Raw genomic sequence first — 15,210 nt, forward strand, 5'->3', positions numbered from 1 at the left:
GAAAGCAGCAATTTACGTTGGAGTAATTATGCAATTGCTTCTAATTAAAATTATTCTGCAAGTAGAAAACAAAAGTGTCTATTACTTCTCTGCATACACTAAATTTAGCTATCAACTGAGTACCTTATTCACACTATTTACTATAATTATTGCAATACTTCTSTAACTTTGATGTTTTAAAAGTTTCGGACTTGATATCAAATAATGGTTTCTGCTGCATAATGCAAAATAATATTTYAAACTCCCAGTGCCTTTGTACTTTGAATATGACTCACTAAATTTACATTTCTGTGAAGGTACATGTAGGAGTAAAAGCACTTATGTATTATCAAGAAATATGACATTTTAATCCCATGAAGTTACTACTTATAGAAAAAAAATAAAACTGTTCCCATTCTCTWCCATACCTGCTAGGTGTAAAGTGAATACCTTCCATTAACTTTACCTTCTATTAACTTCATTTAAAAAAGGACAGAATATTTTTGCATRTATTTTTAACTTCACTCAACACAAAGTTTTAAAATCAGCCAAGAAACATAGAAGCGGAAAATATTTTTTTATAAAGGTTAAAGCAATTGAAAATATTTTTTACACTTGAAACTATTCATTAATTCACATCAAAAATGACAAAAATATGTGGCCAAAAGTGGATGGAGGAGAACTGAACAAAAAATGGAAAAAATTATGCAAACATTTTATTTTAAAAAATTGACCTAAGTTAGGAGAAAAAAAGGTCATTAATTATATTTTCTTTTCTTCATAGCTCTTTCTTATTCTCTCTCCACTTTTTAACTACTCAGTTTCTCATGTGGTTCTTCAAACACCAGTGGATCAGCAAAGCAAATGAAATACAGTTACACCTTGTCATTTTTAAGTGAAATCTCCTACCTCTCTTACAAGCAGAATTTAGTAAAGCTTTAATCTTTGTTTTCTCTATTYAGACAGGCCATTTTATTTCCTAAATTCTGCAGTGCTCGAAGTTACAGGCTATCACAAGGCTGTGGGATCCCCTGAATCATTTCACGGGGATGTTGCATCAGCGTACGGCACAGCCACCCTGCGTAGCTCACCCCACTAACTCTGGAGCACATACCTCTAGCAGTAAACAAATGCACAGAACCGGGGCGAGAAAAAGGCATAAACATCAAAGGCAGGTGGGTGTGAACTTACCTGTGATCCCTCAACCACCAGCGTCCAGGGCTGGAGCCACCGCGGAGGGGCGGCCACAGGAGTAAAGCAGTTCCTTGAGCTGTTAAAGGTTCCCCCCAGGGTGGCCGCAGGAGGAGCCCGTCGCCCTGCCCTGGGCASTGCTGCAAAGCAGGAGAACGCTTGCAACGGGTCGTAAAAAGAAACAGTGGSCTCAAAAGTAAAAAACAAGCAACGCACAAAACGTGACATACGGCTACAGGCCGCAAGCTCGGAAGCTTTCGGAAAAGCTATCAGGACTTCTGGAAATCCTGGGACAGACCAAGACACAGCGCTACAGCTGCCTCCTCATCCTGTTTGAGGCCTTTTACTTCTAGGAGTTGACGAAGTCACAGAGTAAGATGTTSTTCTTTAGCACCTGGTTAAAGTGTTAAACCAAGAGAACACTTGGCTCATGGCTCCAATTAAACAAGGCGCTCTTCTCTTTAGTACAGTAAGCTCACTATCAGCAAATATAGCAGTAATCATCTGCCACAAAACAAAAAGTATATTCAGTTTTCAACATCTAGCCAAAGACTTTTGTTGTTATAATTTCAATTTAAACTTACATAGCAATCTGCAAAACATCTGAAAGAGAAACTCTTCCCTTGCAATCTACCATTACAAAAGTCACAAGAAATATATGCAGGTATTTCTGCTCTTCTTTTATTGTGTTCCCAAGGATTTTAAAAGGCCAGATGAAAAGTATCCCTTCTAAATAAATTAAGTATATAAAAAAATTAATAATCCTAGACATTTTTCATTTGAGCATACCTTAATACATCTTCTGAAAGAAAACTTGAAGATAGATGATGAGCATCTTCAAGGGTAAAAAATTAGGGAAGGGTTCTAAGCATTGCAAAATTACTCTCATGTTTCATTTCAATTGATTTTGTCTACCTAATCATTTAAAAAAAGAGCTCGACTTTCTTGTTTCAGAACAGAGGAAAAAACATTACTTTAAAATATGATATAACAATTTCAGTTGAAGAGTCCATATATAAATACTAAATGCACAGCTAATGAGATTTAAATGAAAAATTTTTAAAGCATTCTTCTTTATCATTAAATTCAAGATAATCAGCATATTCTACTGAAGATTCAATTAAAAAGCAATATTCTAAATTAACTGCTCAGTTCGAAACATCAATTCAGTTCACAGGTAAAATGATATAAATTTGCAGCAAACAGCAAAATCATTCTGGAGGAGGAAGCTTGCCTATACATCAATCCTAAGAGCAACAGACCCAGACAAGCCGTAACTCTTCTTGATTCTGAAGAATAGAACATGTTACACAACATCCCGCCTGCATCCGAACAAATAAACAGTGTAAATTATAGTTCAAAAAGTTGGTGTCAGTTTTTTATGCCACATGGGAGGACAGAGATGGGAAGGGTCCATCAAACCACAACGCTGGTGAAAACTTCCTGGTCGCCCTGACAGAGAGCCAAATAAAGAGGCCGGCAGATTTCCTGCTTCCAAGCAGCCCAAGGACACTTGGCATTTGCCCCGCAGCAGCACACAGACCACTGCGAGCCCCAGAGCAAAGTGCAGCGCTGGARTCGGCTCAAGCAGTAACAAGCTTCAATGTTTTCCTCTCCTCTCCCATCAGTTCCTATTCATGATTTTCAAATTTTCTCTACTTGGCACATAGAAATAGTCAAACRCTAAGTTTGGACTCAATTTCTCCATGACTATAAGGATATTTTGGATTAAACAGATGTCAGCAAATTTTTATGGAGTGAAAATTGAGTAACAGATGGTGAGGTCTGCCGAGTTCAAAGTGCCTGTATTTTATTAAAAAGGAAATTTGAAGAAAAGAGTTATTTTGCTGGAAATATTGATTCAACGTTTAAGCAAATGTAAAAAAATACTCTTACTCAATAGAAAACAGTAAGTTTAAGAGCAGCTATTCATGCCRTAAAACTCAGACCACTAAAAAAGGGATTTTATTCTGCTTTCCTGTTACTGAATTGAGCATTTCATCCTTGACATGAATGCTCTACCAGGAAATGAAGGTACTTCCACGGAAGGAAGGGGGTAACAACCAAAACTAAGAATACCAGTGAACTATCAGAAACTGTGAACAAGCTGCATGTGATACACCAGCTATTGCAAAGGCAACCTTGTGAATACTTAACCATGGACTAGTCAAGAGTATTTGACAAAATCCCTAGTAATGGCATATCTGCTATAGAAAATAAGACTGAGAATGATTATAACTCCTGAATACCATTATATCACCACCTCTTTTTCGGTTTTACCCACTTACAACGGTGTTAAAAGCATTGTCACCAATGCAATATACACACAGAGCTAACGAAATTAGAAGTTTGGCACAAATATAGAGTATGATTTCTCTCTCTATTCCTATGGAACTTGAGTCCTTTCTCAAGGTGATATTTTTAACATATTTTAATATCCATTGGGAAAACAATACAAAAATGCAAACAATAATTTCAAATTCAAGATCAGATCCATTTTGCATCAAACAGAAAGCTACAGTACCCGAAGGAATAGCAGTCAGTGATCGACTTTCAGTGGTCTCTAGGGGAAGAATTTGATAAACCCAGCAGTTTCAAAGCACTTACAGTGAGAAAAAGAGTTACCTGCTCCCTAGGTAATTACTGTGCATACAGGTCAGTTCCCAACCACTGCATGATACTGCTATTTTTGGTTGCAGCGCAGAAGCAGGGAGAACAGTCATCACTGCCAAGCCCCTGGTGCAGAGCGGCGCCGACGGCGCTGCCCCTCCGCCTGCAGGAGCGGCCGCCACTGCGGCCGAGCTCGACCTTACCCAACGTCGCTGGCTTCATCCATCCCTCCTTCGCAAAAGGCAGCTTGAAGCCAGTTCGCACTCTAGTGAGACGCAGACAGGTTTTGATTTAGCGTTAAGCACACGCTGACATACCAAAGGATCAAACAGTAGTAACTGGATATTTTTGATCTTGTGTTTTAATTTCTCAGTAACAGCTTTTTCCGGATACTTACACTGTAATGTCTTCTTTCCTGACGTATATAGTCTTACGCAGGTACGGAAGCTACTCTATCCCCACTCTTTAGAAATCCTGCTCATTTCTCAAAAAGCAATGCAATAAATTGAAAACCCCAAAAGTGTGAATCTAGAACCAGTGCTTCCACTAATCACCAGCAGCAATATTTGTGGTTTGTGAATCAAGAGAATGATCTATTAATGTTTTTAGMCATCGACACTGCCATCACAAGTAATATATTTTTTGCTACAAACGCTACACTTCAGGGGTGAAACACATAAAAGTATACACATTCAGTTCATATTTGACAAAGTCAAAAAGAGTTGTCTAACTCTACAAAGCAAAATATCCTCAAGCTCTGTAAGGTATAAGGTATCCAGAGGTACGATTTAGCTTTACGGGTCATCCATCATTCCTTCCATTATGCTGATGCATTAACCAGTCACATCTAGGTATCTTACACTTGTTCAGAGAGACCAAGTAAAGACATTAAAAAGTTATTGTGTTCATGTTACTGCTGAAGTAGTCTGAGATCATATTTAGTGTGAGACCCGACTCTCCCAAGGTCGGTAAACACACAGACACGACAGCGGAGTCAAGACTCTCAAAAGCACGTGCATTTTATCTAAGACAGTTTCACAGTCATGTAATAACTAACACAACTCTGCATTTAAATCAAGAATCAAAATGAAACACGGGGCAAGGGCAAGGGGGTTAAGTACTCCCATTTACGGCTCCTTCCAGCTGCTTTCCCCATCCCTTGGAATTTATCTATTACTTTCAGTGAGTCAATATCAGGGCAACTGCCAATAGTTTGTTAGCTACAGGAGAGACTAGCTTGCCATCTGTACAGAGAAAGACACGGCTTCCATGTCTTTGACACCATCTTTTAGAGCTGTTTTCTTTTAAAATTACTTATTTCCTGGAGGGAAACACTGCTATCAATCTACAGACATCATGAAGTAATTACCCAAATATTTGTTGTTTATTTGCAAATGTTCAAGAATTTTATAGTTTTCAAAAGAATTCCTAAACGCACTACATTTTGTTTTGAAGATGTAGTGTTAACAGTATGAAAATWTCAATCAGAAATTTGTAAGAAGGCAGTTTAAAAGCTTGATTCAAGCCAAAAACTTCAGTTAAAAGTTTCCTTTCTGAACATTTATGATAAAAGGACTTCCACTGAAGGAGTATCAGTTTTGCAGGGAGAAAAAGGTAGACGTTTTAAGTTTTGAGACTAAAATTCTCCACCATAAATGCCCCTTAATCAAGGCATCTCGGTGTTCACTGTGCATTTCTTTAAAGGAAGGTCCATAGCATACAAGTGAACTAAAGTATCAGAGTTGAGTTGATGCAGCAGAAAACAATCAGTTCAAAGTTTACATGGAATATCTGTAATTATCCTCCTCATGAGAAGCATTTCAATCATTAGAAATAGGTAATGAACTCCTCAGGAGGGTCTCCTCACTACTAGTGCTGAAGGAAGCACTCATCATTGTATCTCTCACACTTGGATGGCATCTACACTTCTGTGTTCACCTACTCACCTCCGCGTTCTGGGTTTTGAGAGCCAAGAAAATACTTCACCTAGTGCAGCTAACAGTCACCTGCTTTAGGACACGCTCAAAGCAGACGAGTATTTCAGTGAGTGGAACAAGAAGAGTATACAAGCGTAAAGATTCATATTAAAAAATAGATTAGCTTTTATCTCATAGGAGAAAGATGCTATGTAGAAGAAAAATTAAAGCTACTTTAAACATTGGTATATCATATATTCATAAATTTTTGAAGTAGAAAACACTCATCATCAAATTTGAACACTGAGTCTTTTTGCAGCTCTGGAGTAGAGTGGGCACTCTCTTCTCTTTCCTCATTATCTGCTATGCTTTAGGATTAATTGTGGGCATGGGAAAGGAAGTGGCTGATGTCTCCTGAAGGCAAGGAAGAGCCATCTGCAACAGCCTTGGCTGGAGAAAGGTCCCTTCCTCCTTACTGTCCTACGGAGCCTGGGTCCAGTTTGGCGGGACCAAACCTGACAAGTACCAGTGATGTTTATTGTGAAATGTCACGCTTTCCCACTTAACAAAGAAGAAAAGCTGCATCCATTTTTGGAGCGTTATGCATATTGAACACTTTCACTTGCCTCCAGTGACTAAATACAATTTAGATATAGATTAACATGTGAGTAAAATTAGATGTATGTCTTAAATACCTAAGTMGTATCTTGCTCATACAGGTTTCTATATATGAAAGAAGTATTCATAAGACATCAGTCAAGACTAGCAATAATTCTGATTTTGAAGCTCCTTTACAAAAAAAAGTTTCAATCTATGCCAGTTTCTTAGCATCAGTAAGTGCATACTGTGATTTTAGTTTTTGTACAATTTGGGTAAAATCTAGGCAATCCTCTACGTAACAACTCAAAAGTACCTCAAAGCTCCTCTGTACCTTCCTCCATAACGATTTCCAAAATGGTAAACAGCAATCCATGCAGATCCATGACATCCCTATCCATTTGTACAAGAGTTGGAAATACTAATTTGCACATGTTGGCACCACCAGCATGCACGTGCCCGGCCACCGTGCCAGGAGCACTCACTGTGCTCCACACAAACCCAGTGCGGCACTGCACTCCTTGGAGCGACGGGGAGGGCAGGAGGCGTGGGGCTCTCTAGGAAACCCCACTCTCCTCCTTCACCGGATAAGTGTTGGATCTTGTCAATACTTAACAGATACAAAATGAAATCCCACCGAATGCCACCAGCTTGATTCTGCAACCCACCACCTGCTGAAAAAGCACAGTATTTACCAGATTTTTACAGGCTGATAAACTACTGCCACTCTGACACTCCATTAGCAGTTGTGCCTAACGGTACAACCTTACTTAAGGCAGTATTGCTAACCGGCCAATTAAGGATGGTTGCTCTAAGCTTTAGACAAATGAACGGAGTTGCTTCTAAATAAAAAGAACAGAGTCATTTTAAGGACATCTCAATGGCTAATTGTTATCACACTGTAATCTCAAGTTTCTCAAGAGCTGCCTATTAAATACTTTCACTACAAGTTATTGTTTGACTAAAATAACCACATTTACCCTGCTCAATGTTTATACYGAAGAGGATAGTACATTGAAAAGATAACCTCAGCTGAGAATAATGACAATAATAAAAGCTTCCATGGGATTTGAATTAATCTTATTGCTAGAGCTTAGAGTGGTGAAACCTTTGAATAATGAAAATAATAATAAAAAAAGACATTTATTTTCCTCACCTGTACCAACACCATGCATATTACTGAGTGTATAGTACTGTCTTTACAGAGAATTTATGCCATTTACAGCTGCTACCCTAACTATACTGATGCTAATGGAAATGTGCAAACACGCTATTAGCCAGGACTATTATCTGGACACAGAAATTTAGGGMAGATGCCAGGTATTTTCCCAGTGTACGCTGCACACCGTTTTCAAGAGCTACGGGTTGGAGTAGAGCAGGAAGCTGCTTGGTGCATTGGGAAGGTCAGCAGATTTGCAGTAGGGGTAGGAGTTTTGCCCACTGCTTACGCTCTCCAGGCGTGTGACAAGGACACCACAAGGTGACTGTCTCACTGAGCGCAGGCTCATGTCAGATGTGTTCTTTAGGCAAAAACATGGAAGCTAAAAAGCACTGCAAGCCATTCAAGATAATGATTAAATAACGAATCCAAACAGTGAAGGTGTGTATGATTAATTGCTCTACTTATCTAACTTGATAAGCTCTCAGTCATTTTTCTATGCTTCCATCACTGGCTTGATCTACTTTGTAAATTAATCTAATTATGAACACCTGCAATGGAAAGTCCCCAAGAAATTCTATGATTCTTACTAACACATAGTATTTTTAAAAAGATTAGTTATAAAATAAGCATGTGGCCACAAGATGCAATTCTGGGATACAGGAAAGGCAGATAATAAGGATCATATCCAATGAATACAGGAACTGCTCCTATACTCACTGATGTTTCATTCCTGCTCTACTCAGTAACATAATCTGCATTCAGTTGTTTGAAAGAATTCTAATAAAAATTGCATTATAGCAGGTAAAAGATGACAAATGACTCAAAATAATTGCAATCCCCAAACCTCCGTACATCTAAATGAGAATAACAATGCCAGATTCAATTTGGAGTACCACAGGAACCATAAAAAGAGAGGTCAGTATTCTTATACTGTGTTAGAGGCATGGAAACTGATTAAATTGCTTTTAAAAATAAAACATTATTCAGTAGCACCTGTAGTGCACATATCTTAGATGATGTGAAGAATAATTGTACACTTACTGATCTAGATGCGTAATTTATCCCTGAATCAAAAAAGACAAGCAATCCATTTAAAATTTGGACCTGTTGTTAATGTAGGTCAGAATTTGTTGGAAATGTACTAGAAATGCAAAAGTTGCATGATGCTAATTTGAAGGTGTGACCTGTGAACTGCTATCTTTTTAAGAAGCCATTTGCACTGATGGTTCTCATTGATCTATCTTTGCTGTTTCATGCTAATTCTTTTTTGTGAATGTAAGATAGAAAAAAGAAAGCATAAAATTTAATCTGGTTGTATAGAATTTTTTCTCACGAGATTTGTAATTCCTTTGCACAGTTAAGTATTTTATGGGCTGAATATTCATTACTTGTTTTTAATCATAATTTTCTCCCTCTCAAAACCATCACAAGGAGATTGGATAGCATAAAATGAACTTTCCTATCAAAATTAAAGAAATAATAATCTAGTTTATCTGGTTTTGTATGCTAGCCTCGATAAAATATCTTAGGGGAAAAAAAAACACAAACACAAAAATTCAAGCTTGAATTAGCATGACAATAATACTGCCAGGTTTGCCTAAACCATAAAATAATTTGCAATAGTAAAATTCAACAATAATTCCTTTAAGTTTACAACCATTTCTTGTATTTAGAGCAAGAATATCTTAACTAAGTAATATCAGGCTTGGGGCCTTATCCAGTAGAGCCTACAGAAAAATTATGAAGCTCTGTTTAAGAGAACATCTACAAAGCTTACAATGGATTACTGCTAGATAGACTCTAAATTGAAAGACATTTCATCAGACCCTAGAGTACAAAATATTTGTCTAAGATTTTAAAATTGAGAACATAAGAAAGTGAGATTATTAATACAGACATCATTCTAGGGCTCCCAGGTTAAATAAATCTGCAGAGTCAGTGCTGAAATCCTCACAGACTTTTCCAAACTCCATTAAGCACCAGCAGAACAGCAGATTAAAGAGAAGACTATGGGAAAAAAACCTCATGCGTTACATGGAAAAGACCTACCATTTCTAGAATGAGGAAATACGTGTATAAAACAAAGCAAAAACCTGGAAAAACAGAGACTTTAGGATTAAAGGACCTGAGAGATGTCAAACTTTTGCTCTTGCATTAGCTCTTATTCCAGAGTGGTCAGCAATTAAGTATAATATGTAACCCATCAAGGGCTTGTCCTTGACCACGATCTATAGAGATGCATATAAACCTTACCACTAGCTGTTGTGCTACCCTGCAAGACAAACTACTCCCATGGGTAGGTGTGCTGAGTAAGGTGGTAATGAATATCCCAGCATTAAATACTTCTACTAGGGGACCAGCATTTGTGAATGTGACTAGACTCTCAGAAATAAGAAGAAACAACGGAACTGACCGTGCCTATTGATTACCTTSATAGTTTAGTGAGAGAGATTTTCAACAGCGGACTGAACTTCAGTAAACCAGGGACGACGATTACAACCATTAATAGACACTATCCCTTAATACCTCAGCCTCGTCTCGGACGTTTCTAATCATGTCAGCTGACGAAAGCTGTTTACKAACTTCCAGTCAGTAAGATAGAAGTCACTGACTAGCATAGATATCCTTTGGCAGGTAAGAGAGAATGCACTATACATGAAAATAAAAATAAGCGGGGGACTGCATGAGGGTTCAAGCTGCTTCTAGTAAAAAGTAACAAAAAAATAATAAAAAATAAACTATCAGTAAACTTACAAATGCACATTTTCTATCTCGTAGGTCAAAAAAGTACATAGCGGAAAACATTTGGTAAATGTGAGGCTTATCTCTAAGAGATAATTTGTTATCATTTCAATTACGAATTTACCACTTCTATCATGAACATAACATGAAAAACTAGTATTTGAAAGAGGCGGGGTAGAGAAGGAAAGTATACTGCTTTGCAGGAGCACAGGGGCTTATTTTGCCTATAAAGAGTTGTCATAAACTCATTTTGCAACTGAGTTATTTTGAGAAGAGAAGTGCCAAAGCCTTGGCAGCCATGGAGAATTACTTAGCATAGATAAAGAGCCTAAAGATATGGAGCTCGGACAAAACAGGAATTACTGGGTCCCAAGCTCGGCCTTTCATATTAGTGTTGGCCTTTTCCTGTCACTTGAGGACCAGTCACAAATCAGGATGCCATTTCAGTACTTCAACTACCAAAATGGCCCTACCATATACTATCCGCAATTTAGAACAAATTGAAATTTTGAAACCATTAGGGATTCTTCACAGACTTTTAAAACTAGTTTTGCACTGGATGTCATACAAAACTGGAAATTTTTCATTAGTTCAGTAAAAAGCATAAAGACTAAAGTCTTTTCAGTGTGTTTATGATAATTTCAAATGGTAGACTGACAAAATAATATAACATCTCCTGTAACGATACTGTGTATAACTAAGCAAGATCAAGTAAGGCTTACCATGAACATAGCGCATAGCGTGCTGCAATCTTCTGCCGCAGCATGCAAATCCTAATAAAAATAAAAATAAATAGTTTCAGTATTTGGAAATACAAATTGTAGTTGGATACAATACATCTAAAAATCAGAGAAATACAGTCCGACTATTTAAAAGTTTCCAGGTTCATTTATAGCCAAATAGTTTTATGGCACAATTAATAAAATTAACCTTTTCTCTTCTGTATTCCCTTACTGCATTAACCTGAAAGTGAATCCTTTAAAAATAGTTTAAAAAAGATGCCAATTCAATATAATTGAAGTATTAAAATCTGCCCAATTCAAAAAAAAAGTAAAAACTATTAAATTTATTGCCATTTATAATTATTCAGTAGTAACACTGAGGACTATAAACACTAAAGGAAACATAAAACCTTAGTTTTCCTTAGAATAAAATATATTGAAGGAAAAAAGATTCTGTAAATAAATATATACATGAGTCAGAGTATAAAAAAGTTCAACTCCTAGTGACTTTTGGAGGAGATAAAAACAAACATACTTAAGAATTACACCAAGGCAATGTAGATATCTCTTTGTTTCATAAATTTAATCGTAAGATACAAGTTTTCAACAAATAATCTATTTAAAGCTTTCTAGAGATCATTTTAAGCAAACAGAGACAAAATACTAGGCGCACATTAATATTTGTCAAGGAATACCTCGATCAGCMTGCAGTCTTGCCAAATACCCCAGCCTACCACTGATCAGATAACTGTTGCACTAAGTCACGAGCTTTATGCAAAGTTACATAGCAGTGGCAGCCTTGTAAGAGTTCCAGAATAAATACTTTTGGTATTAATTCCTCTTTCAATTTTCCAAAGCACTTTTAAAACAAAACAAAGTGATACACAGATAGAATAAATATTATGCTATTAACAGTCAAAAAGCAATTGCCCAAATCTGTGAGCTTCACTGTGAACATGGCACATCTGTTCAGGTAGGAAATTAAAAAGGATGATGCATCTTCCTTGTGATTCAGGGCTAATTTAGGTAGGCAACACATAATTAATGAAATTGGCTGAGAAACAAGGGTAACGCACTTGTTATAAATGCCATGGAATCCAATTACTATAAGCAATCAAAAGATCTTTCCTACATCCTGTGCGAGAAGCACTTGCAGTAGCTAAGTCAAGCACCTTGCTCCACTCCCTGGGCTATCGCCATCACTTTGCCACAGTTTTTTCCAGAGTTTTCCCATTATGGAAATACATGAAAATTGCTGACAACTAGACTTGTAAAATTTTGAATTGTGCGCGCACTGCTGGAGCTAGGAGAAAGTGGTCCCTCATCCCCCTAAAATTGCARTGCAATCTGGGCATCAAACGCCATTTGAATCAGTTCGGAGATAACTCGAGGAATAAAACTAAATGCAAAGCAGGGGGTGTACTAGCAGAAAAAAACCTAAAAGCAATAAAGTATAGCAAGACCCGACAAGTTCTACAGCAGAGAGGTGATAACGACAAAGTTAAACAAATAGGAAGGGAAAATACTGCCTCAGGACTCCAAGCAGCCCAGACGTAGACACTAGACTGACAGGACTACTCAACTCTGGAGAGACTGCTTGAAAGAAGGGCCTTTTGGCCTCTCCTGCCTCCATTTGCCTCCTCAGTGAAATATTTACACCTCTGTGAGACTCATCTTGAGTACAAGCTCAGAAGATACCAGAAACGTCCTCAAAATACTAGAAGGATAAAGTCATATAAATGGCTAATCGGTTTTCTCTGTATTATTTCTTTTACTTCATAGAGACTCAACATTTCCAGCGTGGGAAAGATAACAAAACCACAGCACAAGCTTATAATGCTACAAGTCACCGGATAATCAATGCAAGCTTCAAAATGCATTGCTACTTTGATCAAGGCTTTCATCGGGCATTCCCAGCATTCTGGAAAATTATAGTTGTTAAAGATAGCGCATATCGCCGTAAAACTGCCTGTAAAAGAGCCTGATCTGAGAAAGCCAGTCATTTGGGGAAAAAAAACCTAGTTTCACAGAAAATTTATTGTTAAATAAAAATCTTTGTGCTTCATTTTTTTCCTTCAATTGCTTAAATCCTTGCTATAGCAGAAATTCAGAATGCCTGCAGTCATCCATTTTCTGCAGTTGGCTGAAAATATGAATAACCATATGGAAACTGATAATCAAAGAATTTGCTAGGGAACAAAAAAGCCTACTGATTTTAAGAAGTTTTTGATGAAAGAAAGATTTAATTTTCACAAGTCAAACTGAAGACTGAACTATAAAGAAATTAAGTGTGACCTCCTATTTATTCAATATTCTAAAAATCTGGAAGAGTCATGAATTACAATGCTGCAGTGGTAATGGCAGACTTCTCAGCAACAAACCAGATCCTGATGAGAAGGGGAACAGACGCTGCTCAGGATATTACAGCACAAGAGAAATTTGATTATATTTTAAAGGATCCTTCTAAAAGGAAAAAAGATGGATTCTTTTGTCCCTATTTCAGTCTGCTCTAGATAATCACCTGTGGCTGAATGCCTTCAGGAGATAAACATATTTTTAATAGTTACTTTGCTTTCTATTTTGCATTGCATAAGCAGCTTTACATTGTAAGTACTGGCTGTTGCAATCTACTGCAGCCTACAAAGGGGTCTCAGCAACCGTATCCACCCCAGGCGTTCCCAACGCTGCCCCGTGTAAATGACCCAGGAGCASAATGACCCTGGCTCCAAGTTTAACGAGCTAATTTGAAGGCAATTAGAGATAGGTTATAGACACTCAGAGACTAATTATCTTAGTTGCAGAGTTAACTTATGCCAAGTGACACCTGTGAAGTTTTGCATCCTCCCTTTTTATGAGACACTGCACATTCACTGTGCACTTTTGTTCATCCACTATTCCACTCTCAGCCTTAATCTCATCTCAATACAGCATTTCAGTTCTACTACACTGCTTATTATTATTCTTCTTTTTTAAACACTTGCAAATTCTCAGGAAAACAAAGACGATGTGCAACTTTTCTTTGTCCTTTAAATTTTCTTTTAATATTGCAGTTTGACATACTTTTGAACTCAATCTTGGAGTGCTGCTAAAACTGTATACATTTACCTATTATTCTATTGCAATGTATAAACAGCATGTAATAGCTTTATTTTTAGTAAGTGTACCTCATTCACATGTTTTGTAGTGCAGATCTATATGCATGACTGCAGTGATAAGATCCCACACCATTCTTTAATAAACTACTTAAACTGTCTTGTGCCTTAAGCAACATACAGTTATTCCAGCAACTAGAAAGAGCTCTTTCCAGTTGTAGTATTTTTCCACTCCTGGTATGTGTACCTTTGCCAGCTGACAGTTAAGATTTTCCCAAAGATTTTCCCATTATTTATTTGATTTACTTCTCTACAGCCAATGGAGAAAGTATGCACACATAGCTCACGTGAGATAGCCTAAATGTTATTTTCAAAGCCTGTGATGAGATTCTTACTCTGATCAACAAATCCACGAGGGTCGGGCTGAAAAAACATATATTATCCATCACTATGTATTTAGATAAATATACAGAATGATATTAGTAAAGACAATATGATTAAAAAATATGACAGATGACAACAGTATTTGGTATGATACTAAACAAATCAGCCAAAATTTACACTGTAGCTTAGATAAAGTTGCCTATTTTTCAATTTAAAGCAGGTTTACAGCATTTTTCAATTTATAACAAATTCCAACAAGTCATGTTTGTTGCAGTGTCATTAAATTTCTTTCCACATTATCTTTAAATTGCCTAGAATAGTGCTGATGCCATACAATAAGTAATACCATCTCTTAAGATATTCAAAGTAAATTGAATTTGTTAAAGTTATCATGGATGCAGGTTTTGAATCAAGCATGTTTTCATTAATATAAAAGAAGGCAGAGCACTGGGTGAAGTAAGGACTGAAAAAAAGAGAGACAGACAGACAGAGCTACATTAGGACTGCCTCTGGGAAGACAGACACCCTGCTGGCCAGTTCTTTCATCCTGTGCTGCAGAGGAAATATCAGAAGCCCTTTCCATTTTGCTCTTGCATCCTAGGTCAAACTTTACTGATGTTCAAGCATTGAAACTCAAAACCGGGCAAATGGTAAAGCAGCACATCATTTTTCTGAACCAGATGCTTTAATACATAGCATATAAAGTACTATGGCTGAGGTCGTAGCCCTAAAATTGCACAGCAAACTCTGCATTCTGCCATTCAAGCCAATGCCGAAATTCAATCACGAGAGCTGGAAGTCAGGGATGACAACAG

The 15,210-nt window shown here is 37.2% G+C and overlaps 1 protein-coding gene across 8 annotated transcripts in view; it reads right to left on the reverse strand.

The window, feature by feature from the left end:
• The window catches only part of ATP2B2 (ATPase plasma membrane Ca2+ transporting 2), a 374,808-nt gene that overhangs the window by 282,078 nt on the left and 77,520 nt on the right, over window positions 1-15,210 (reverse strand). For all 8 annotated transcript variants that reach the window (XR_014895541.1, XM_085302465.1, XM_085302464.1 and 5 more), the window contains exon 2: window positions 10,920-10,970. The gene's annotated coding sequence lies outside the window, so the exon portion shown is untranslated. The remainder of the gene's footprint in view (window positions 1-10,919; window positions 10,971-15,210) is intronic.

Source organism: Rhea americana, unplaced genomic scaffold, assembly GCF_003343005.1.
Source record: "Rhea americana isolate MKP2758 unplaced genomic scaffold, rheAme1 scaffold_19, whole genome shotgun sequence".
Taxonomy (NCBI): domain Eukaryota; kingdom Metazoa; phylum Chordata; class Aves; order Rheiformes; family Rheidae; genus Rhea; species Rhea americana.